A 27,351-nucleotide genomic window follows, 5' to 3' on the forward strand; every position below is an offset into this window, starting at 1 on the left:
ATTCAAGTTTCTGAAAGACGTCTAACCTTCCAAGGTCATCTTCCAGAAATAGATATGAATAAAAACAATATTGGAACTTCCACATCTAGGAATATGGAGTAGATTTAATATTCCTCTCACTAAGTACAACTAAAAACCTTGGGCATTTTGTATAAAACAAGCATAAGAAGGCTCTGAAAGGTAAAGAGAGGAAGGCTGACTAGCTAGGAATCTCGGGATATGAAGGAAGACACAGTGGTAAATTCTTTGTGCTTTCTTTTTGCCTTATATATTCCAGATTTGGAGTTGAGGGAACTGGGAAATGGCAACAAAGCAGCCCTGCCAAAAGCTTGGTCTCTGTAGCCAAAAGACTAGGGAAAACGTAGATGAGCAAGACAAAACTCTTTTAGACAATAACTGCTCTACTCTAGGTAAACATTGCCTCTATACATGGCAGAAAAGAATGAGTAGGAAGGCTAGACTTCTCCCCTTCCAAGGCTGTAATGAAATGTCCCAATAACACATCAAAGGTAATATCAGAACATTCCAAGTGGGGAGTGGGAACTTTTCATCATTACCCAACAACAATAAGGCCACCTGCAACACAGTGTTAGTGGAAAACTCATGGGGGATTGGAACTCCCACCCCTACCCAGCAGTAATAAGGGGTGCCCCCTTCTTTTGTTGAAACAGTGTCAGAGGAAACCAGCTAAAACAGAAGATTTAAGTAAGATTCATAATCTCATGACATAATGTGAAAATGTCCAGGTTTAAATCAAATATCATTTACACCAAGAACCAAGACAATGAGAAAAGACAATCAATAAATGTCCCAACATGGGGATGACAAATTTTAGAATTATGTGACAAAGAGTTTAAAGCGCCTATTATAAAAATGATTCTATGAGCAATTTTGAACTCTTGGAAAAAAATTTTAAAAGAAAGAAGTTTCAGTGAATAAGTTGAAAGTCTCTGATAGAAAATATAAAGAAGAACCAAATGGAAAATACAATGACTGCAGTAAAATATTCATTGGATGCACTGAATGTTAGAAAGGAGGAGAGAGAGAAAAGAAATCGGTGACCTGGAAGATAGAATAATAGAAAATATCCAGTAGGAACTATAGAAAGAAAATAAACTGAGAAAAAAAAAGTGAACAGAGATTCAAGGACTTGTGAAACTATAACAAAAGATCTAACATTTATGTCATTGAAGCCCCAGAAAGGGAGGAGACAGAGGGTATGGCTGGAAAAGTACTCAAAGAAATAGTAGTGGGAATATCTACAAATTTGGCAAGAGATATACATGCACAAATTCAAGAAGCTGAACAAACTCCAAAGAGGATAAGCCTAAAGCAGTCCTTACCAAGACACATAAGTAAGCTTCTAAAAGTTAAAGACAAAAAGAAAAATCTCAATAAATAAATAGAACCTGACCTATACAGAAGAGAAAATTTGAATGTCAGTGGATTTTTTCATCAGAAACCATGGAGGCCAGAAGGAAGCGACACAATATTTTTTTCAAGTACTGAACAAAGAGCCTGTCAATCTGGAATTCAGTGTCCACCAAAAACATCCTTCAAGAATAAAGGGTTTTCTAGGTGTATTATCATTGTTGTCTGCAAACAGTGATAGTTTTACTACTTCTCCAAGTTGGATTACTTTTATTTCTTTTTCTACTCTGATTGCCATGGCCAGCACTTCCAAAATTATGTTCAATAACAGCGGTGAAAGTGGACATCCTTGTTGTGTTCCTGATCTTACAGAAATGCTTTCAGTTTTTCACCATTGAGAATGATGTTAGCTGTTTGTTATATACGGTTTTTATTATATTGAGGTAGGTTCCCTTTGCCTACTTCCTGGAGAATTTTTTTCAGAAATAGGTGTTGAATTTTGACAAAAGCTTTTTCTTAATCTATTGAGATAATCATATGGTTTTCATTTTTCAGTTTGTCGATGTAGTGTGTCACACTGATTGATTGTAAGTATTGAAGAATCCTTGCATCCCTGGGATAAACACCACTTCATCATGGTATGTGATCCTTTTAATATAGTGTTGTATTTGGTTTGACAATATTATGTTGAGGATTTTTGCGTCTGTGTGATATTGGCCTGTGATTTTGTTTTCGTGGTATCTTTGTCTGGTTTTGGTATCAGGGTGATGGTGGACTCATAGAACAAGTTGGGAGTGTTCCTTCCTCTGCACCTTTTTTGGAAGTGTCAGAAGAATAGGTGTTAACTCTTTTCTAAATGTTTGAAAGAATTCGCCTATGAAGCCATGGGGTCCTGGACTTTTGGTTCTTGTAAATTTTTAAATCACATTTTCAATTTCAGTACCTGTGATTGGTCTATTCATATTTTCTATATTATTCAGCAATCCCACTCCTGGGCATATATCTGGACAAAACTTTCATTCAAAAAGTACACACACCCCTGTGTTCATTACAGCATCATTCACAATAGCCAAGATATGGAAACAATCTAAATGATAGATGAGTGGATTAAGAAGATGTAGTACATATACCCAATGAAATACTACCTTGCCATAAAAAGGAATGAAATAATGCCATTTGTAGCAACAGAGATGCAACTAGTGATTATCATACTTAGTGAAGTAAGTCAGAAAGCGAAAGACATATCATATGATATCTTTTATGTGTGGCATCTAAAATGTGGCACAAATGAACCTATCTACTGAACAGGAACAGATTCATAGACATGGAGAACAGACGTGTGGTTGCCAAAGGGAAGGGTGAGGGAGTGGGAGGGACTGGGATTTGGTGGTTAGTAGATGCAAACTATTCCATTTAGAATGGATGAGCAATGAGGTCCTACTGTATAATACAGGGAATTGTGTCCAGTCTTTTATGATAGAACATGAAGGAAGAAAATATGAGAGGAATGAGAGGAATGAGTATCCCTGATTTCAAGGAGAGAAATTTTTTATTTTTTTTAAATTTATTTATTTATTTTTTAACTTCTTTTTTTTTTTTTTTTTTTTTTTTTTTTTTTTTTTTGTCTTTTTGCCATTTCTTGGGCCGCTCCCGCGGCATATGGAGGTTCCCAGGCTGGGGATCGAATCGGAGCTGTAGCCACCGGCCTACGCCAGAGCCACAGCAACGCGGGATCTGAGCCGCGTCTGCAGCCTACACCGCAGCTCACGGCAACGCCGGATCGTTAACCCACTAAGCAAGGGCAGGGACCGAACCCGCAACCTCATGGTTCCTGGTCGGATTCGTTAACCACTGCGCCACGACGGGAACTCCGAAATTTTTTATTTTATACTGTAGCAATAAAGACTGGCATTGTGAGAAAGAAAGATCAAGGGAACAAAAGAGAAAACTCAGAAATAGATCCACACAATTTTTTGACAAAGATTTAAAAGCAACTCCACAGAGGGAAGACAGCTTTTTCAATAAATATCGCAAGGCAAGTGGACATAAGTATGCAAACAAAGAAACAAACGACAAACTTACACTTAGGGCTCACACTTTATACAAAATATAACTCAAAATAGATCACTGACTTAAATGTAAAATAAAAAAATTATAAAGCTTGTAGAAAAAAAATTGGAGAAAATCTTGAGGATCTAGGGCTAGGCAATGATTTCTTTGACTTGATATTAAAAGGATGAATATGAAGAAACAATTATTAAATTGATATTCATCAAAATTAAAACATTTACTCTGTAAAAGACCCCTTTTTTTACTTTTTTTATTACTCAAATGAATTTATCATATCTGTAGTTGTATAATGATCATAACAGTCTGATTTCACAGGATTTCCATCCCACAGCCCAAGCACATCCCCCCACCCAAAGACCCTTTTATGAAGATGAAAAGTCAAGATAAAATGAGAGAAAACACTTGTAAAGCACAGTGGAAATTCCTAATCACCTACTTTTAACATCCATGAAGTCACCAGTTGGGTAAACTTTGACAAGTTCTCTGAATTTTAGTTTCTTTATCTATAAAATAGAACTAAAATACAATTCTCTTTATTATATGTAGCATACCAGATGCTCCCCATACAAAAGCCCATTAATAAAGGATATTGTAAGAAGTTCTGTTTATTTGGATTAGTCTTTTTGTGCACCAGAATCCTGCTTATAACAATCTTCTTAAATAAAAACTTTTTATTTTGGATAGTATTTTTCTTGAAGTATAGTTGATTTAAAATATTATATTAGTTTCAAGTATACAGTAAGTGGCTTATTTTTACAGGTTATACTACGTTAAAAGTTATTACAAGATCATGACGATAATTCCCTGTGCTATAAAGTCATCTTATTGCTCATCTATTTTATATATAGTAGACTGTATATTTTAATCCCATCCCCTATCATGCCCCTCCCTCTTCCCTCTCCCCACTGGTAATCAGTAGTTTCTTTTCTATATCTGTCAGTCTTTCTGTTTTGCTATATACATTCATTTGTATTTTTTTTATATTCCACATGAGTGACATTATACAGTATTTGCCTGTCTTTGACTTATTTCACTAAGCATAATATTCTCTAGGTCCATCCATGTTGCTGGGAAATGGCAGAATTTCATTCTTTTAATGGCTGAGTAATATTCAAATATATATTTTAATATATATATATCAATCTTCTTTATCCATTTATCTGTTGATAGACAGTTGTGTTACTTTGATATCTTGGGTATTGTAAATGGTGTTGCCATGGACATTGGAGTTCATGTATCCTTTAGAAGTGTGCTTTTTTTTTTCCCCAGATATATACTCAGGAGTGGAACTGCTGAATCATGTGATAGTTCTGCTTTTAGATTTTTTAGGAAACTCTATACTGTTCTCCATAGTGCTTGCACCAATTTACATTCCCACCAACAGTGCAGCAGGGTTCCCTTTTCTCCACATCTTCACCAGCATTTGTTATTTGTAGTGTCTTTGATGATAGCCATTCTGATAGATGTGAGGTGATATCTCATTGTGGTTTTGATTTGAACTTCACTAATAATTAGTGATGTAGAGCATGTTTTCATGTGCCTGTCAGCTATCTGTATATCTTCCTAGGAAAAATGTCTATGCCCACTTGGGGTTTCTTTTTTTTTTTTATGTTGAGTTGCTTGAGTTATTTATACATTTTGAATATTAATCCTTGTCTCTCATATAATTTGCAAATGTTTTCTCCCCTTCCATAGATTATCTTTTCTCTTTTTATCATTGATTATAATGCTAACTGTGGATTTATCATAAATGGCTTTTATTATGTTGAGATATGTTTCCTCACACCCATTTTGATGAGAGTTTTTTTATCATGAAAGGATGTTAAATTTTGTCAAATGCCTCTTCTGTGTCTATTGAGATTATCATGTGATTTCTATCCTTCCTTTTCTTAGTGTGATTTATCACATTGTTTGATTTACAAATATTGAACCATGGGAGGTGGGGGCCATGTCCTCTAACTCTGCCATCATGATTAATCTTTTTGAGATAGTTTTACATTAATAGAAGAGTTACAAAAATAATACACAGAGTTCCAACATATCCTCCCCTCAGCTTTGTCTTATATTAACTTCTTCTGTAGTCATGGTACAATGACCAAAACTAAGTAATTAGTGGAGTTCCTGTTGTGGCTCAGTGGTAATGAACCAGACTAGTATCCAGGAGGATGCAGGTTCGATCCCTGGCCCTGCTCAGTGGCTTAAGGATCTGGCATCGCTGTGGCTCCCATTCAACCCCTAGCCTGGGAATTTTCATGTGCCGGAGATGTGGCCCTAAAAAGCAAAAAAAAAAAAAAAAAAAAAAAAGAAAAGGGAAATTAGCTTCAGTAAAATACTGATAACTAGACTTCATTAAGGTTTCACCAGGTTTTTTTTTTTCATTAAGATCCATTTCTAATTCTATCATCTAATCCAAACTCTCACATTGCATCAATTTTCCTGTCTCCTTCATATTTTCCAATCTGTGAGTCTCTCAGTCTTCCCTCCTCTTTCTTGACTGACACTTTTGAAGAGTATTGATAGCTATTTTAATAATAGTCCTTTTCTCTCAAAATAAAGTTATTTTCTTTTAAGTCAGTAGCATGTCATTGTTTTCCATTTTCTCGGTAGGTGACAGTTGACATATACAACTAAAAGTACCACTGAATAATGATTTTTCTTACTGGAAGATATAGAATTCCAGGGCCCCAGCTATGATTATGTGTGCACTTTGGTTTCTAAATGTCAAAATAAAAGGCACACTAAAGGTTTCAAATTGTTTCCTAAAATCAAAAAAAAAGAAAGAAGAAAAAGTAGGAAAATGATATCACCCTCTGCTCCTCTTCCTCCACAACTAGAAAAAAGTTAGCTTAGCTTAGGACCATGAAAGGCAGAGTGAAACCTCTATATTTTCCTTAATTTCACACAGTATGCATAGTTACTGTTAGCACATATGCTTTCAATCATCTCATGTCTTCAGAACAGTGCAAATGTGGGTGTTAAGAGAACTGAACCTGCCAAACATATTTGACATCACAATGCCCTTGAAAGAGCTATCAACAAACCCAGATATATATGTACATCTCAGCAGTTCTATTTTATTAAACTCACAACATTTCCACCCAATTTAAACTCACTGTGATAGCACATGTTGTGATGGATTTGGGTGGTGGTTTCCTTTCCAGTTGGCTCTGAGAATGTTGTATTAAGCCAGACCAAAATCAGATGCCAAGTCCATGATTAGCTTTCTCCTTCCACTTGGGTCGCTTTTGTTTCTTGAGTAGATATGCAATGCTGGATACAATCATGTAGGGATGGGGTGAGAATAAGACCTGATGGAAGAAATGTGACAATGGCTGTGCAAATCCCTTTTAAAAGCAGCAACTCTTGTTACTTTAAAAGTTAGCTATGAATTTCCAGCTAAAGGCTGTATTTCTACAATAGTGATTGAAAACTCATAGACCCATGGGTCAAATATGGCTCACAGATGTGTTTTATTTGGCTGGTTCAGTGTTATGAGAGCATCTGAATTTGTGGCCAAAATTTACATATTAAGAGACTCTAAACAAAAATATGGATTTCTGGAACCTTATGAAAAACTTGATGTGGGCACACTGGGCCTTCTTTTCCACATGGTGACAATTGGCTGGGGCTGAAGAGCAGCCGGCCTTTTGAGACGGGGTGTGTACCATCTGGTCAGCATAATCTCTCCCCAGCTCACTTCTCCTGTTTATGTAACTTGCCTCATCTCTGTGGGTGTTTGGATTTTCAACACTAACTTATAATCCAGGATAATGAGAAATTGGATTATTTAAGCTTCTGGTTCTACCAAGGGGAAAAAACCTACAATGAGAAAAAATGATCTTCAGTTGTTCTCTTGTGGGTTAAGGATCTGATGTTGTCACTGCTGCAGCTTGAGTCTCTGCTTTGGCACAGGTTTGATTCCTAACCCAGGAACTTCTAAAAGCCATGTGCATGGTCAAAAAGAAAGAAAAAAAAAATGACTAGTGACTTAGTCTGGGTTCCTTCAGAAGTAGACCTTGAGTGGGATCAAGATGGCAGAAGTATAGGACCTTGAGCTCACTTTCACCCATATACACGTCCAAAACCAAAACATCTGCATGTAGAATGATTCACACAGAACACCTACTGAATACTGGAAGAAGAGCTCAGATTTCCAAAAAGAGGGAAGACATCTTTTAGTTTAAGACACCCCAATTCCCCCTTGGTGCCACCACTGAGAAGTTTATCCAAGAAGTATTTTGTAAGAAGCTGTCATGTGCCAGGCTGTAAGCTGGGCACTCAGGAATAATGATATATGGAATTGGAAGGAATATCATATAGAAGAGGGAGAAAAGGCAACACTAATAAAAAGGATCAAAACTAACAAGCAGATGTCATAGGAAGACCCTCTGCAAAGAATCACTTTCTAGCCTCAGAGCTACTCACACATGCTGTGGGCTACTTCATAGTCCTCCTGTCACGTAGGTTTTCAGACAGATGTGGGACTTCCTAAGGTGTTATGGAGAGAATTCTTATCATAACTAATAAAACTATACTTTCAGGAATCATTTTTATAGTTCATTATCATAACTAAAGCATTGGATAGGGGTTTTGAAGTTTTCTTCTATTTCAAAGAGGGGAGTGTGTGTGTGTATGTGTGTGAGAGAGAGAGAACAGTGTGAACACATTCACATAGTTTTGGAGGAAAGTAAAGAAGAAATTGGAAGCTTCTAGTGCGTGAGTTGCCATCTGAAGGCTGGTCTGGAAGTGACTTGGCAGGAGATTCAGGCTAGTGTGGAGAGGACAAAAAAGGTTATGACCCAGAATAATAAAAAAGAGGGAAAGACCAGGAAAAGGGAAGTGGAAAATAGGAGCTTGGCTCTATGCCTAGATATCTTGCCATCTCTTAGCATGATGTGCTGAGTCACGTGACTTACATTTCAGAGCCTCAGTTTTCTCATTTATAAAATGAAATAACATTTCCTTCCTCATATGGTTATTGAAAGGGTTAAATGATCTGAATATGTATATAAAGCCCCTAGGTATAGTACCTAGGACAGAAGTTGTTTTATAAATGTTTATTATTGTCAGATTCTTATCATGAACTATAATTTCCCCCTGGGCCAGCCTTTTCCTTGACTTATCTTAATTGGATTGTTCCTAAAGATAACATGTCACCATTGAGCCGAAGGCCTTTTAAACTTAGGCAAATTCACTTTCCTTCTATAAACTCCACTTTTTCCCCTTGTAAATGAAAAGACTAGATTAGAGGCTTCTAGAACTCCCTCTCAACCCCATGTCTTGTATTCTATTTCATTATCACCATTAATCACACTTTACTCTCACTAATTTCGCCCACGGATTGGCTCCCTACTCTCCCCACCCCCACAGCGCAAGGGCACACACACATGTGTGCAAACACACCAGCACTATTCCTGCTTATCTCTTTCTAGATAAACTCAGCATCTCTGTTTGAGTCATATTTTTTTTTATGGAATAAATGAGGCATAACCTTCCTCTTGGACAGAAGCCAAGTGTCTGTCTGTCCTGGGGGGAGGAGCTGCGTCTGTCACTGCGGGTGCACCGGGGGGCAGGGAGGCTGTGGCACAGACACAGCCTTTTCTCTCAGCTGCCCAAGGGACCCTGGGAAAGAAGGGGTGTTTGCCAAGTTATAGGGTCATTTGAAAGGCCACAACTCTGAAATATCCCAAATTCACAACAGGAGCAAATGCAATTGCTCCTTTGATCATTCTCATCTAAATGACTGTTGTCATCTCTGAGGACTAGAGATTATATTTTTTTGCACAACTTTTAAAATCCATAATATGTGGTCTCCAGGCACATGGTTTTGTAAAAGCCTACACATACTTCTCCAGGCTTTCTGGTATGTGTGTATGTGTGTGAGTGTGTGTCTGTGTCTAAGTGTGTCTCTGTGTGTAATGGTGTGTTGGTGTGTATAGTGTGTGTCTGTGTAACTGTGTCTCTGTGTATGTCTGTATCTGTGTGCCTTTTATAATTTTATCTGTGAGTATATAACTGTGTGTGTGTCTGTGTTTGTCTGTGTGTAACTATCTTGTGTAAGTGTGCCTGTGTGTAAATGTGTGAGTGTGCGTCTGTATGTGTGTCCGTGTGTAACGATGTGTGTCTGTATATGTGTGAGTGTGTCTAGGTGTGTAACTCTGTGTGTGTGTGTGTGTGTGTGTGTGTGTGTGTATGAGGGAGAGAGGGTTAGAGGGAGAATGCACAACCCACTGCAGTCATCTGACAAGGTCAGGGAATTCAGAGTTAACAGTCCCACATCGGCATTCACGCAGGAGTCTGGCCTTAGCCTCAGCATCGCTGGGCTGCCATCAGTCACTGCAGGTTCTCAAGGAGCTTCAGTAACTGTTTGGTGTTTAAATCTGCTCCACATGAGACCTGTGGTGGTTTCGTATTAGCAGAAGGTTAATATCTGAGGAGGATGGGTGCCCTCACCATCCACCCCCAGGGGAGACATGGGGCTGGAAAGATGAGGATCAGTTTCATGGTGAAAACCAGGCAGGCGCAAACACCAGAAACTGACATTTAAACCCCAAACTCATAAGAGACCCCATGTTTTCACATTAGCTGGCCTTGGTTCTCTGTGGAACCAGCCGAGAGCCTGAGAGCCCACGGCATCAGTTGCTATTTCTCTAAGAAGTGGGCAGAGGGGAGAAAGGGAGGAGAAACTTTGCCTGGCAGGCTGGTGAGATGCTATAAGTATTTACCTGTAGAAAGTTCTGGGTTCTCATTTGCATGAATGATACCACAAGGGCCAATGGTGCCTCTCTGAGCTGATAGAGCTCTGACTCTGCCCTCAGGTACAGCTTAGGTGCTGAGTAAGCACTGGGAGAAGAGACCCTTGGTTTGAATTCTAGATTTGCAACAAAATACTGTTTAACTTTGAGAGCGTAATTTACTTTTATTTTCTGATTTCGACTCTCCCACAATGACCACCATCTTCTACCTTTCCAATACTCTGCCCCTGTCAATACTCAACTCCGTTAGCACTTTGATCCGCATCAGGACCTCTGGTCCATTGACCTACAAGTGTTTCACCATCCCTTTCACTCATTATCCATCTTAAAATTCCGTGATCATTCAGTAGTTATTCCCTTGCAAATAACCCTCATTTCTTTTTCTCTCTCTTGCTTAAACTGATATATCCACCTTCTTGTTGACTCCTCACCTGCATCTGTATAGTTGGATATGCTTGGAGAAAAACACATCATCTTATTGACGAGTCTCATTACATTTATGACCACCGCCTTCAACTGGACCTTTCGTGCTGCCTGGCAACCACCCCATCCTTCCTTGGTCCATTCACTGTCTGCTTTCCTATCTCATGATTTTTCTGTTTTCTTCAAACAGCCTCACCCATCTTTTCTCTCAGTTACTGGCCTTGCTTTTTACTTTCTTGAGAAAATGAAAGAATCAGAAGGAAAAACAGCCACAAGTTCCCACTTCCACACCCATCCTTCTTCCTACATATCATTTCTGTTATTGTGGATAAAATCTTGCCACCCTCAGCTAAGGAAATTCCAACATGCTGTTATCTCATCTTATTGAAAAACCCTTTCTGACCTCTCACTTTCCTCTGTAGCTATAGCCCTCACTTCTCTCTTTACCTATACACAAAACTCCTTAAAATATCAATCTATGTGACAGTCATTATCTCCAAATAATTTTTTGCTCTTCTTTCTTGAACTCCACTCCAATCAGGTTTTTACTCTAAGGGAAGTGCTGTTATTAAGACCACCAGTAACTCTCAGGTTGCTGAATGTGATGGGATGCCACCAGTAGCTATTTACAGAGTGAAAGAATGAAACATTCTAAACCTCATTTTCTTCATATGAAAAAAGAGGTAATAGTATGTACGTTTGAGGTATTGTTAGGAAGATCAATCAGCATAAATTAAGCAAAGGATTTAACAGAGTAAGTGCTAAATTATATATTCAGCAAAGGAATTTTGCTACATTTTAAGAGGAAATACTTACCTGCAAAGCTTGAAAAGCTTCCTTCAGTGCCACACCTTAAAAGGAAAGGTATTGATCATATAAGGTAAGTACCCCTGGTCCTAGTGGAAAGGTTTCTTCCAGTCTTATAAAGGGGAGGAATTTCATTTTTTAAACTTGGAGATTAAATATTTCTCTTCACTGATACACTGAAAGATGAGGATTTATGTTGTTAGCTAACGAGACTGTGAGGTTTCTTTCCAGAGAGGCAAAGGCTTAGGATCTGGGAAAAGAGATATCAGAGCATTGTTCATGAAATACATCCCAGAATATGCAGAATACGCAGAATATGTGTGAAGCCATTTGAGAAGAAGTTAAATCTGAGAGAAAGAGGAACTGAAAGACAGACAGAGAGAGAGGAAATGCAAAGAGAGGTGGCCAAGAACTGAGCTGTAGCTGTTTGGTTGGAGACATTGAAAGGATGGGCTTGCCCAGCCAATCTCACAGGCAAATAAGGAATTGGTTACTTAAATTACTCTGTATAATGGCATTCAATGCAACCATTAAAAAATATGCTGGAGATTATATTTCTTGATGTCAAAACATGTTCACATATGTTGTTAAATTAAAAAAAAAAAAAACCCAGTTGAAAAATGGGCAGAAGACCTAAATAGACATTTCTCCAAAGAAGACATATGGATGGTCAACAGGCATATGAAAAAATGCTCAATATCGCACCATGAATGTACATATTAAGATGCATGAGAGCAAGCAACAGAAATCTACTCTGTGTTTATAAACAAAAGAAGAGAATTCATGGAAAGGGCAGGAGTAGCCTGCAGAATCAAGTAGTCAAAGGGCCTGGCCTTGGGAAGCACAGGAAGCAGACCTCCCTGGGGATCTCAGTAGCTCTGACTGACAGTCTCTCCAGGCTGGTCAATAGCCACCCCCCAGCCCCCCTTTCTGTATCATCATGACTGTTTGGATTCTAATCTCCAGGGCATTGCTTGCCTTGGGCCAAGTGCCCATGGTCCTTGCCGTCCCTATGAATGACCACACACTAGAATCACATGGTTTGAAGAAGGAACATTTTCCCTAAGGACGAGCAGAACACTGCTGCCAGCATGAGAAGGAAGGGAATTTTGGCAAATGTGGACAATCACTATTCTCCATTCTGAGACTCAGCTGCCATGTAAAAAAGGGGTGGGCAGACCATGTGGGAATATTGCGCCTCTTCACAAGATTGCTATTTCGAGGATCACATCAACTGTGAATAATTCTTCCAACTGCAAGACACTATAAGATTTAAAGGTTGATATTTTTCTCCCATTAAAAAGCAGAGGTCAGTGTTCCCGTTGTGGCTCAGTGGTTAACGAATCCGACTAGGAACCATGAGGTTGCGAATTCGATCCCTGGCCTCGCTCAGTGGGTTAAGGATCCTGAGTTGCCATGAGCTGTGGTGTAGGTCACAGATGCGGCTCAGATCCCATGGTGCTGTGGCTGTGGTGTAGGCCACAGCTACAGCTCCAATTAGACCCCTAGCCTGGGAACCTCCATGTGCCGCAGGTGTGACCCTAAAAGGACCAAAAGAAAAAATAAAGAGAGAGAGAGACAATGCAGAGCAAAGAGCACACCTGATACTGGTTCCTTTCCAGAATGGCAGAAGAGACAGGGAAGGATGCACTACAGATGGGTCACCTCTTAAAGACACCAACTGTAAGGATGGCAGGAAGAGGAGAGAAAACAAGAATCAACAGGTTTGCTCTTGTAGTGTCTAGACAAATCACTACAGAGAGCACCTGTTACAGAGAGGGCTTCAATGTGCATCATTCTTATCCTAGTCTTACCTTAGTGGAATAACACCGAAAGCTGAGTAGATGTATTCCTAGGCGGAGGAGGAAGCATGTTGAGAGAGAAGGCATTTGTGACACAATGCACCCAAACTGAAGCTGCCAACCAGCTCATTCCTCTGCCTTCCATCTTTTCCAACACTATTCTTTAGTAAATGGCTCTACCCGATGGACTGGCCCCCTTCAGTGATGAACAATTATCAGAAACAATCCAGCATGAGATATATACTTAGGTAACAGCAAAAGAGAGGGAAAAAGAAGAGAAGCTGATCAAATAAAAATATAGGTAAAGAAAAAATTTCCAAATATCCCACCAAATGAGAAAAATTCAAGTACTTTTCTATTGGCATCAACTAAATCAAGATAGGTTCTATATGAAAGAACTGAAGACAGAGAATAAGTTAAGGAACAAGAGAATTAATTGATAACAGTAAAAGTTCAGAAGAGAAGTTGAAGAAGGAAATAAAGCCATCGAAGAAATGAAATCCAGGTTCAAAACAATGAAATATTAGAATAGATACCAACTGAAAAACATAAAGTCATGGAGGACAGACATGAAACAAAAGCATACACATCAAAAATATTAACACGTCAAAATTAAAAATCAATTAACGTATGCCAGTTGAAGAAAGACTAAATAAATAAAGAGGTCAAATTCTTAAATTGGTGTTAGTAAAAAATGAAAGCAAAACAGTTAAAAGAAAAAAATCAAAAATACATAAGAAAGTTTTCATGAAATAAAAGAAATCAAGAATTCACACATAGTTAATATTCATATATAGCATATCTCAGAAAAAAAAATCCAGAACAACCAACTCTAATATATATCCCAATGAAGTTATTATACTTTATAGAGAATGAATTCAATGAAATCCAGCATCTCTCACTCCTCTGTCTCCTCTCCACCCTAATAAATCACCTGTATGGGAAAGGCAATATTCCTCAGTATCCAGTGTTAGACAATAATTAGCGACCCAAGTTTTCTTTCAAGTGTAAAGGTGGCAAGTAGAATCTTTCAAATATTCCAGAGATCATGGAATAAAACACTCATGAATCTTTCTTTATAAAGTAGGTGTTACCATTTGGCAACTCAGAAAATAATACAGAAGAGTCAACGTATAAAATGACCAGAAAAATATAGGAAAAAAAAATCTCATTCATAATTTCTGTTTTAGAAGACAAAATATCTAGAAATAAATAGACATGTGCAAGATGCATGAAGAAAAACCCACAGGAAAAAAATTTTGCTAAGAACAAAAAGAAGCTTTAAATAAATTTATTTATAAATTTAAATAAATACTTTCTATAGGGATGCTTAAGGATCATAATGCTTCCTAAATTAATGTACAATTACAATTTAATCACAGTCAAAATATTAACAGGAATTTTTCTGGAAACTACAAACTGATCCTAATGTTCGTAAAGAAAAAACATCATGAGACAATAACCAGAAAACTTATCAAAATGCACAATAAATTGGGGGACAATGGCCCTAAAGTACTGAAATGTCTCTAGTTGCTCATGGTTGAAGAAATGAAATTTGAATTTACAAAATACCATTTTCACCTATCAGATTCAGAAAGATTAAATCATCAGAGCAGGAAATTCCTGTTGTGGCACAGCAGAAACGAATCCAGCTAGTATCCATAAGGATGTGGGTTTGACCCCTGGCCTTGCTCAGTGGGTCAGGGGTCTGGCATTGCTGTGAGCTGTGGTGTAGGTCACAGATGCTGCTCAGATCCCACATTGCTGTGGCTGTGGTGTCAGTGTAGGCAGCAGCTGTAGCTCCTATTTGACCCCTAGCCTGGGAACTTCCATACAACACAGGTGCAACCCCAAAAAAGAAAGAAAGAAGGAAGGAAGGAAAGAAAGAAAGAATGAATGAATATCCTCAGATCTTACCTACTGTTACCAAAGTTATAAATGGACAGCACACCATAGTATGTAGATGGGAATGTCAGAGGCCAAATTGGTCATATTAACAGTAGAACGTTATAGGCACAAAAATGCTCTTTGCAGCTTTCTTTCTTCTTTCTTTCTTCCTTTTAATTAATTAATTAATTAATTTATGTTTTAATTTATGTCTTTTTAGAGCCACACCCATGGCATGTGGAAGTTCCCAGGCTAGGGGTCGAATATGAGCTGCAGCTGCTGGCCTGCACCACAGCCACTGCAATGCAGGATCTGAGCCTCATCTGCAACCTATACTGCAGCTCACAGCAATGCCAGTTCCCCAGCCCACTGAGCAAGACCAGGGATGGAACCTGTGCCTTCATGGATGTTGGGTTCGTTGCTGCTGAGCCACAATGGGAACTCCTCTTCCTTTTATTTTATGTTTTAATTAGAGTATAATTGATTTGCAGTATGGTGTCAATTTCTACTGTACAGCATAGCGACCCATTCATACATATATATACATTATTTTTCTCAAACAATCTTCCATCATGTTCTACCCCCAAGATATTGGATATAGTTCCCTGTGCTATAGAGCAGGACCTCATTGCTTCTCCATCCTAAATGTAATAGTTTGCATCTACCAACCCCAAACTCCTAGTCCATCCCACTCCCTTCCCCCCACCCCCTTCTAAGTCAGAAAGAGAAAAATAAATACCATGTAGCATTTCTTTTAATGGCTAAATTCTGCAAACATCCTAAATGTGCATTATAAGGAGCAGGGTTAAATTCTGATAAACTCAAATGAAAGAATTTTATATAGTTATAAGAATAAGGTGCTGATATGCAAATATCTCCTAGATTGACAAACTAAAAAGAGGAATTGCAGAACATCAATGCATAAAGTGAATTTATTTGTGTAAAATGAAGAAGAGTATATGTTTGCATATGCATAGAAGTTTCTGGAAGATTATTGAAGAAACTCTTATTAGTGTTCATTTCTGGTGAGCAGGCTAGGGAACTGGAGTGGGAGGAAGCCTCTTTTTCAAGGAAAGACCTGTGCACTTTAAGTCTCACCTGCAAGTGTCCATTTTTAAATAATTACTAAAAAAAAAAAATAGAGGAAAATCGATTTTTGTGGAGTGAAACAATGTTTTTATGTACAATCATACTAGGACACTGCACTAGCATCTGTTTTTCTCCACAGAGGCACACTGACACCACAGATGTTCATCTCAGTAGGGTGATTTGACAGTATCAGGAATTCTTCAGAACACTGACTGGAAAATGTTGGTGGAGGCAACACAGACCGAGAGAGGGGGTGAGGAAGGCGTTTTCCATTTGGAGTTATGAAAATCAGTGCTCTGATTATTTTTCTTCACAAAATAATTAGGGAAATAGATTCATAGATAGCTTTAAGATGAAATACTTGAGGTTGACAATTTGAATGTACTTCCATCCTGAGCCAGATTGTGCCAGGCCATGAGGCTGTGAGAAGCATAAAATATATTCACTCTCAGAAAGCAATGCTAAGGCTGGGAGGGGAAGCAGACAAATGAACAAATCATTAAAAAGTGATTCTGGGAGTGTTATGATAGCCAAGCTCTGCTCAAAGCATGAAGCAGGGTACCAAGCAGAATAAGGTCAGCACGTGGGACTGGGACAAGGTACCCCCCTCACCTACCCATGCTTCTCATCAGAAGCTATAAGAATCGGGGAGGAGAGTGAGACCCACAGCTCATTTGACTGAATAACCCATGATGCCTCTCCATAGAATTTCTTTCCAAGCACCGTACCTTCCATGAAAAAAAAAATTAATAACCATTGGGTAGCAATTTTTCTTTTGGGAGGAGAATTTCCTTCATATCCTTCATGAGAATTTTAGATTTTGCCTGCACTAAAATGTTCAAATCAAGGAATGCGTCACCCAGCCTGCAGGAATCAAAGCTACTTACCTAATCTGAAGACATCGAGGCCTGTATATGTTTTTTTCATCTATCATTGATTGACAGGCCAGGAGAATCCCCTTCCACTGGAGTGATGAGAGTTTCCTTGTAGACCCTCTTATCTATGACATGTCATTTGATCCACGCAACACCTATAGGCTGGGTGTTACTAGTCTTCTTCATCTCATAGATAATTTAAGTAAGTGAATAACTGAAGCACCTACATTATTTCATTTGAACCTCCAAAAAAACCTACAAGTTTGGTAGTATCATTCATTATTTTCTTTCACAGAAATATTCTTTTGCTGATTGAGAACAAGCTTGGAGCCACATTGCCTGGGTTTAATTCGCAGTCGCTATTTAGTGACTGTGTGACCTTAGGCAAATTGTTTAACCTCTCTGTGCCTAAGTTTCTGCATCTGTTAAAATGAGATGATAATATTTCCATGGGATTATTAGAAGGATTGAATGAATGAATATATGTGAAGCACTTGGAATAGTGCCTGGTACATAGGAATTATTATTAAATTGTGAAGTTATGCTCCAAATTAAGAGATTTGTATTCTCGATTTACAGTTCTTTTCACCATATTGTGGTTCCCTAGAGTGTGTTTGTGGAATACTATGAGGCTTTAGATCAGAAAAAGTAGTAGGAAAGGGATCTTATTGTCAGATAGATTTGAGAAGTACTTCATTAGATAAGTTGTGTAGCTTTCTTTTCTGCAACACCTTCTGCAGCATTTAATATACTTATGCTAATTATAAATCTCTTCAGGGGGTTTCCTACCCACATAGTGGTTCTGGAACCTTTCCTTCCTCCCTATCCTTGGCCCTCTGGCTACCAATGCTCAATTTGATGGAGGACTCACTAAGTGCCCTTGGTTTTTGCAAGGTGAAGGGCATCCACAAGGGGCAGTTCTACTGCGATAGGAGGGGAGTTGCCCATGTCCCCCAGCAAGTGGCGGCAAAGATGATGCACAAGATGATGAACAAGAAGGCTCTTGGTGGTTATTAAATGGGTGCTGAAAACCGTAGCTGCCTTGTCCTGCTTCCCTTAAAGGCCTGAAATAGTCCCTTTTTACTGACAGTAAGACTGAGTTCTGGTCTTTTATGTTTTTCCCTCTTTGTCTCATGAGCAATTCAATATAATGTTCAAAAAAACTCCAAAAAACCAAAGCAGTAACTGTGATTCATGAGTATTTAGTACCCTCCCAACTTGTTCATGATTTTGAGTTTTCTGTTATAAAACTCTATGATAGACATGTGTATGTTCTTTTGGAAACAGATGAGTTACAAATCCAGGGTCCTTAGATAGGTAACTAGCTGCAGGATAAACACAGCCCTGATTATAGAATAGGTTACTTTTCAAAAAACTCAAACAAATTAGAATTCCTGAATCCAAATAATGTTGCCCTTTAAAAGGGAAAACTCCAGAGGCTAAAGGCATAATTCAGTGATAAATAATTCAAAACATTAAAATGACTTCTCTTTGGGAATTGCCTTTAATATCTATGGCATAATTTTTGCATCCTTAAAAGGATGGCAAATTCACTTTGGGGGGAAGGGTTTAATTTTAGAAACATAAAGGCATACAGAACTAAAACTAGACAAAGATGAGTGATTAAACTGGGAAAGGTGGGTTTTAAATAGCCAGATGACTATTTGAAATAGTGCACAAACAAGCTGTCTCACGGGGCTTATGAACTGGCTCTTAAGACTGTCAAATCCTAACCGGCAGACTGACACTTGAGAAAATGTACCTAGGAAGCCACAGTAAAGAAGATGGTCCCTTGTGAAGGTGGGGACCACCCTCTGGCAGGAACGGTGACTTGAAGGTGGGAGGGTCACAGTGAGGGAAGCCAGGAGGGCTCACATGACAGCCATGGGAAGATGGCTATGGGAAGATGGGCTTGGTGTGGCCAGAGAACATTTGAATTAGACTTCTTACATGCAGGGGAGCATCAAGAGGATGATATTAAAAGTCATCAGACCCCTGCTTCCTCATTTTGTACAGATCAGATTACTATGGAGAGAAACATCAGGAACTCTCTCTTAAAGGGCCAAGCTTAGGTGAAAGTTGCAAAAGAAGCTCAACATTGATGCAGCAAGTGCAAAGACTCATCTCAGGAGAGTCACTGGCACCTGAGCTAAGTGTCACAGCATCTTCATGTATCATGACTCTGAAACATTCAATTTATCATGCCCTAAGCTAGGTGAACCATAATTTTCATTGTTTAAAGGACTTTTACATTCCTGTTCCAGTGAACCCTTACAATACCCTTGTGAAGTGGGTGGGGCAGGAAATGTCATGAAACCCATTTGATAGTGTAAAGGATGAGGGTCAGATAAATCAGTTAACTAATTGCTCAAAGTCACTCAACTTATTAGTAACTAAACTCTCACCAGAACCTTGATCTGCTGAATTTAACTAGTTACGTTTCCGTTCTCTTTATCAACAGACATAGAAATTGTGAGTTATTTGCTACAAAGAAATGGTCATAGTGACTTTAGTAGTCTTGATTAACATCTCAGAAATCATATTTAAAAGGAGCTTCAAAACTTAAGGCCTCTCCCTGACACCTTTTGTCTGAAAACCTAAGAAAACACGCACACTTTATTACAATGTGGAATTGCCTTTATTCAATCTTCTCTTGACTAAAGCAAAAAGACCACACACACATACACACAAAAAAAATTGCTGCACCTCCTGTTCTAAGATACTCATGATCTTCAGTGAGTAGTCAGCCACTTCTCCTGAAATGTCCCTATAGCAGAGACTCCAAATAGAGGTCCAATCATATATGAGCAGCCTTGACACCCAAAGCAAGTCATTTTACTCCTAAACCTGAGTTTGAGCCCAATCCCTAAAAAAATGCAAGGAAAGCCTAAAGCATATAGATTTAGGCTTTCTCAAGAGAGATTTCTCATTATTCTCTTTGTCCTCAACATAGGCTGGCTGTCTGCACCACAGGTGGTTCAGGAAGAACTTTAAGTAGGTGAAGGAAAGGAAAGGGGAATGCTGAAAGAAGGGACGAGGGAGGACCGAGGGAGCAGAGGAAGGAGGGAGAGAAGGAGAGGAAGCTGGAGGAAACCTGCGTCCTGTACCAAGGCTAGTGGGATCAGGCCCTTAGTCCCTGGTCCTGGACTTTCTGGTGAGGCAAAGAGGTGGTAATATCAGCTCCAGCCCACTCCCCTATTTTCAGCCCGTGAGGATCTTAATGAAGAACAGTTACAAAAGTGCATGGCTTGTGTTTTGAAAAAAGGCCAACAAACAGAGAAAAATGAAGACGGGGAGTTGATTTTACCCAGAGGCATTTTCACCAGTAATTTTTGGCTGACTGTCTCTATGAGCTATGCCCACCCCAGGAGACTTCATCTGGACAAAACAAAGGGTTAGGGTTATTGAAGGAGAGATAGATTTTCTCAGACAAGCAAAACGTTAAAAAAGAGTAGTTCACCACCACTAAACCAGCCTTAGAAGAAATGTTAAAGGGTCCTTTTTCAACAAAAAAGACGATAACTAGAAACAAGAAAAATATGAAAGAAAAAAACCTCAGTGGTAAAGGTAAGCCTAAGGCAAATTTTCACCCCCTTTGGTTCACACACCACCTTTGCTTCATTAGAAATGCCCTTGATGGCATTGGAGAGAAAGGGGCTCTCAGCACTGCGTATACACTTGGTGACATAGGAAGGTCTGATGGAGAATGTGGCTCAGTTGAATCACTTCTGCTTAAGGGGACAACAGGGCATAGAGGTGAGTCAGCACTGCTCCTACCTTTTTTTTTTTTTAATTTAATTTTATTGGCGTAGAGTTGATTTACGATGTTGTATTAGTTTCAGGTGTACAGCAAAGCGAATCAGTCATACATATAAATGTATCCATTCTTGGAGTTCCTGTTATGGCTCAGCAGATTAAGAACTTGACATAGTCTCTGTGAGGAGGCAGGTTCAATCCCTGGCCTTGCTTGGTGGGTTAAGGATCCAGCGTTGTTCAGAAGCCACAGTATAGGTCGCAGATGTGGCTCAGATCAGGTGTTGCCATGGCTGTGGCATAGACCAGCAGCTGCAGCTCCAGTTCAACCCCTAGCCTGGGAACTTCTGAACTTCCATATGCTGTGGGTGCCACTGTTGAAAAAGCAAAACAAAACAAACAAGAATATATATACATATATATATATATATATATATATATATATATATATCCATTCTTTTTTATATGGACTATTACAAACTATTAAGTAGATTTTCTTGTGCTATACAGTTGGTTCTTGTTTATCATCCGTTTTACACAGTAGTGTGTATATATTATTCCCACCCTCCCCATTCTTCCCTCCCCTCAATTGTTTCCCCTATGGTAACCGTAAGATTGGTTTTGAAATCTGTGAGTTTGTTTTTGTTTTATAAATAAGTTCTTTTGTATCATTTTAATTAGATTCCACATATAAATGGTATCATATGATATTTGTCTTTCTCTGTCTGACTTAACTTCACTTAGCATGATAATCTCTAGGTCCATCCATGTTGCTGCAAATGGCATTATTTCATTCTTAATTACCAATAACATTCTTCACAAAACTAGAACGAAATATTTTAAAATTTGTATGCAAACACAAAAGATCCCACACAGCCAAAGCAAAACTCCTCCTTTGGGAGGGAAAAAAACAAAACTTCTGTGGTGAAAGGCTCCCAGGGCCTGGGTGAAGTCTGGTTAGAGCTAATGATTCCTAACCACTCTGCTAAAGCTGGACAGTGCCTGCCATCCCGTCTCAGGAACTGCTGACACGTCGCTTCATCTCTAAGGTTTTGACCTCCACATACCCCTTAGATCCTGTAACAATCAAAGTAAACATAAAAAGAGGAACTTCATTTACTTTACTCCAATCTGAGGTTATTTTCCCAAATCTTAAGGAAAAAAACAAACAGAAAGAACCCAACCTTCCCATGGCTGGGAGCTCTAGTATTTGCCAGAGTCTTTGTCTTTGGGAACGTCAGAGGGTTTTCAGAATGTTTCTAGCCATAATAATCCTGCAGTCGCGAAGGATTTCGGCGAAAAGCAGAGCAGACAACCAGCTTTTGTTGCAGGGTTCTACAGGGTGGAACTTCACTTCTCCTGGAAAGACAAAGATTCAGGTTCTTGCAGGCATTCTTTGCAGCCTTTCTTCCTGCCCACATTGTCTTCATGTCACTTGCTATAAAACAACGCCGGTGTGGACAGTACAGACTGCCCCATGATAGACGAGTCCCTCACAAGCTGTGAGACATTCATGCTACCATCTTCTGGGACAATTGTAACAACTAACATTCAAAGCCACTGAACACATGAAAAACAAAACAGGCCACTCCCTCTGAAGATATAAATACCAATAACCAAACTCAATTACCAATTTCACATGAATAAATATGGCTACGTTAGCATTTTCAGAACAGTCCACCCAGGTGAAAGTCATTCCTCTAAGGAGAATTTCACTGAATCTTGACAAAAAGTTTCCAGGCATTTCATCCCTTAGCAAGAGTCATTCCTTTTTTTTGCTGACAAAGCCCGTAACGTACCTAAGAATAGAATATGCATAGTTTTATCTGATCAGACTATAATTTATTGCATTCACAAAGAACAGATATAAATTTGTAAATGGTGTTTCTGCGAACAATGGGGTGGATGTGTCTTTTCAAATTAGTTTTCATATTTTCTGGATATATGCCCAGGAGTGGGATTGCATGATCATATGGTAGCTCTATTTTTAGTTTTTGAGGAACATCTATTCTTTTTTTCATGGTGGCTACACCAATTTACATTCCCACCAACAGAGTATGGGTGTTCCCTTTTCTCATCCTCGCCAGCATTTATTACTAATGTTCACAGCAGCATTATTTGCAAAAGCCGAGACGTGGATACAACTCAAGTGCCTATCAACAGATAATTGGCCTGAGAATATGTAGTATATATACAATGGAATATTACTCAGCAATAAAAAATAGTGAAATATTGCCATTTACAGCAGCATGGATGAAACTAGAGATCATGATACTAAGTAGTCAGAGAGAGAAAGATAAATATGCAATCACTTCTAAGAGGAATCTAAAAAATTATTCAAATAATTATATTTACAAAACAAAAGCAGACTCACTTTTCCATAGGGGAAAAGTGGGGGGAGGGATTGAAAAAAAGAACAAAATGTTTATTCCAGAAAATGGACTTTGAAACTAAAAGCAAATTTTTAAAAAACTGATTCAGAAAAAAGAAGAACAAGAAATATGCAAACACCATTTGGTGACACTATTTCAAAGCATAGAACCTTAAAAACAACTTTCAGCCTAGCAATATTTATTAAGTACCAGCTACATGCCTGGGATTGTGCCAGGTCCCAAGATTAGAAAGATGACTAAGACAGGCCCTCTGTTCTCAATAAGCTTCTACACTGACTCCCCTTTTTCTTCTTACTCTCAGGTCTCATTAAAGCCAATAACCACTTCTGCTTCCATTCTCTCCTGTATCCTATCATATTTCCATTTAAGCCTAAATTATTTGGGGAAGGGCAATTGTAAGGGATTGCTAAGGAACTCTTTCCTCTTGTTTGAAATTTGCAAGGCTTGTATGTGCCTTGCCTGGTGTGTTGCCTGGATCGTTCTTTCTATTTACTTCCCAAACCTCTCTCTGGTTTTCTTTCCTTTCTCCGCCTGACTTCCCTCTTGTCATGACCACTCTCTCCTCAATTCAAATGCCAGAGTTCATCCTCTTCTTTTCCTTCTCACTATATCTAGGAGCCTAAAGCTAATGTGCTAAGTGGCCTGGGTTTCTTTTTCCACTCCCAGAGCCGACTCTTTCCTTCTGTGTTACCGAAGTTTGGAATTACTGCCTATTTCATATCTTCCAGACTTCTTTTCCCTTACTGTAAAGGTTCCTCCCTGTAGTCAGCAGAAGGGAGGACTTGCTCACCACCTGAGTGCAAGAGAGGTCCCTTCTCTTTGCCAAATGATCTGAAAAGCAAATACCTCCAAACAAAATCCAACCGCTTTGGGGCAGGAGTCAGCCAAGGTGGGCAGTCTTCATTCCTACCCCTAAAATCAGGCACATAACTCAGGAGACACAGGCTCTCCCTTTCTGTGTTGTATCATCTGAGTTCCCTCAGTGCACACCTACCTGTGACTGCAGTGAGATTACAGGGAAAAAACAGAGTCTGTTAGGATCTGATCACTCAGAGTCTTCACGAAAACCAAGGCCCTTGACAGTCTTCCCTCACAGCTCTGGGGAGGCACAAGCTTCTGCTAGCACATGCCCCCTCTCCCCCACAACCCTCCCCACACTTCCCCACTTTCCCTGCTGCCCTGGACCACAGCATTGATGATCTCCATTGCTGCTTATGCTATCCTTGTCAGGGCCTCTGCCTTGGCCACCAACTGTGAAGGGCTGGTCTCTGTGCCAAAGGCCATGGTGCTCCACCCCTGACCATGCAAGATGCTGTTGCCAATGCAGGAGAGAGAGCTGACTCTCATCAACATCCCCACTGTGTCTGCTTACTGCCCCCTCCCCACAACACGCTGGCATCACTTCAGGAACACTGACGTCAGCAACAAGACTGCTGTCTCCTATTTCTGCAGGCACTGTTCTGCTGACACCTTGGGCTCTTGATAGCCCACGGAGATTTTAGCAAGCCAATCTTTTTAGTTGTTACTGATTTTTGATTGCTCCTCCCTAAATGGGAACTCAGATGTAAATCCTAGTTGTCAGGTCATTGGACAACTGAGTGATAAACACATGAAATTAGAACTGCTCTTTCCTTTCTGCACTTACCCAGTTCACCCTCCCTTGCTGCTCAGTTTTCTTTTTCCTTAGAGCATGTTTTGCCCCTCATATAAACAGACCTTTGGCAGGCCTGTGCTGCCAGTCTTCCCAGCATGTCTAAATGAAACACAAAAAGTCCACTAAAAAGTGCAGGAGAAAATCTAGGTATGAACAAGTGACCAAAAATGAGAATGTGGGTCCAGAAAAAGAAATGCACCTTTCAGATGCATATGGCCTAACATAGTGATTCTCCACTGATGAGCTCCTGCAGAAGAGAATAAATTAGAGAAATCACGAATGAGAATCTTATTTGTTCTCCAGCCATTTGTTTCTTCTGAATGAGAGCTTTATCCCTTAATTATAGCTTGGTAACTGCCAATGACTATTATTGCACAATTTCTTAGAATTCACTTTCTCATGATTGTAAACAGTCAATATTTCCACAGAATCAAAAGTTCTCGATGTTTCGTAGAGGCTTACTTAAAGTTAATAACTGAGGAGTTCTCATTGTGGTTCAGTAGGTTGAGAACCTCACTGGTATCCATAAGGATACCAGTTTAATCCCTGGCCTCACTCAGTGGCTTAAGGATCCTTCATTGTCACAGCTGTGGTATAGGTCACAAATGTGGCTCAAAGTTGCTGTGACTGTGGCGTAGGCTGGCAATGGCAGCTGCAATTCAACCTCTAGCCTGGGAACTTCCGCATGTCACAGATGCGGCCCTGAAAAGAAAAGAAAAGAAAAAGTTAGTAACTGAGCTCCGCAACAGCATCACAAGCTCAAGATACAGATCTACCTCCTCCTGCCCATTCTCTCAGGTAGATATTTACAGGAGGGACAAACCACTGTGTGATGTGCAGATCCTTAAGTGTCCTGGGATTTTTCCAGGATGCTTGCCTACCACGCTCATTCAAATACTGCATTCTCTCTTTCCTAGGAAAATTGATTTGCCCTGAAGACTTTCTCAAAAGCTATATCTCTTGCTTTCAGGGAGCCTTGTTGCTATGTAAACCATCTTCATTTTTTTTTTTTTTCTATCAAGCTGTGGTAAAGCAGGAGATGTCTGTTTCTAATTGTTTTCTTACCCTTGGCTTTGAACTTCACACGCTTTCAGCTGATGCACTCCTCAAATCTCTTCTTTCCTAGGAGTGTAATATTGCTAATGCAAACCATGACCAGCCCCTCGGGCCAGGTTTTATCTGCATGGGAATGTCTTGATCAGAGATTGCAGTTCCTGACATCCCACTTGTGTAACTTTGGATATTACTTGATTTGATTCTATTAGATCAAGTTCATGGTAGACTGTCTTTGTGCACTTCACTGGTTTTGTTAGACTTTTTAATGTGCCAGAGGTTCTCAATACTATCGCACTTAACCTTTACTCTGAGAACATCCCTTCCGCAGTTTATCAGAAAACTGCACATGAACTGTGCTTGGGTATCTTCTATTCAGCTTTGTCTTTATCACAATTGCTGCCCCATTCTGCAGACACCCAAATCAAGAGGACAAATGGAAAAGAGGAAAGCACAAAACCAAGAATTAGGAGTCTTATATAAATATTACTTATGAGAAAGAGTTTAGGATAAATTCATTTCCCCCCGAAAAAATTTTATTTGAATGTATTATGTGTGAGAATGCATGAAGTTTTATATTTTAATCATTTAATTAGTCGTGTGTCTTTGAGCAAGCTCTTAATTTCTCTGTGCTTCAGCTTCCTTCTGTATAAAATCAGAAGATGCTGTCTGCCTTATGTTCTCTTAGGAGTTAGAATCATAAGAGAGGGCTGTATCAAAGAGATTTCAAAATGTATAGAACACCATTTATTTGTAATTTGTTAACATTTTCGTTAGGAGGATAGAAATGACCTTGCTAGGAGAAGTTATTTTCTCATTACGTGATTTCCCCTTAATTCTCAAGGTTGGCTTTCTGATCAACAGAATAGACAGTTCCTGCATGGGGAAACTCCAAGAAACATAGAAAACATCTTTGATCCAAAAGATATCTTTACCACCTGTTCTTTGATATTTGAAATGCAGTCAATCCCCCAGGACGCATTTGTTAGAGATGAGGCTGCAAAGAGAAACTTCTGAAGAGAGAAACTGATGTGGATTCAAAACTATAACGTAGCAGTTCCCACTGAGGCAGAAAGTGTCTGTGGAGTGCTGGGATGCAGGTTCAACCCCCTTCCCAGCACAGTGGGTTAAGGATGTAGCATTGCCATGGCTATGGTGTAGGTTGCAATTGTAGCTCGGATCTGATCCCTGTTCTGGGAACTCTGTATGCCATGGGGCGGCCAAAAAAACCAAAAAACAAACAAACAAATAACAACAACAACAAAAAAAACTATGGTGTAAATTAAATACTTGTTCTGGGACCTGTCCTAGGAGTAAGTTTGAATGTTAGGGAGTGGGCCAGGCTTTACATAGTATACCATTCTTCTAAAGGATATCCCTGCCTTTCTCTTGGAATTTTCTCTTTCTCTGGAAAATTTC

The 27,351-nt window shown here is 39.3% G+C and overlaps 1 protein-coding gene across 1 annotated transcript in view; it reads left to right on the forward strand.

Annotated features, from left to right (window-relative positions):
- The window catches only part of POU2AF2 (POU class 2 homeobox associating factor 2), a 484,987-nt gene that overhangs the window by 272,354 nt on the left and 185,282 nt on the right, over nucleotides 1-27,351 (forward strand). The window contains exon 2 of the transcript XR_014815235.1: nucleotides 1,927-2,009. The gene's annotated coding sequence lies outside the window, so the exon portion shown is untranslated. The remainder of the gene's footprint in view (nucleotides 1-1,926; nucleotides 2,010-27,351) is intronic.

This window comes from Sus scrofa, chromosome 9, assembly GCF_054392235.1.
Source record: "Sus scrofa isolate SSC_HxYL_T2T_F1_AM1 chromosome 9, Sscrofa_HxYL_maternal_Yorkshire_Landrace_v2.0, whole genome shotgun sequence".
In the NCBI taxonomy this organism is placed as follows: domain Eukaryota; kingdom Metazoa; phylum Chordata; class Mammalia; order Artiodactyla; family Suidae; genus Sus; species Sus scrofa.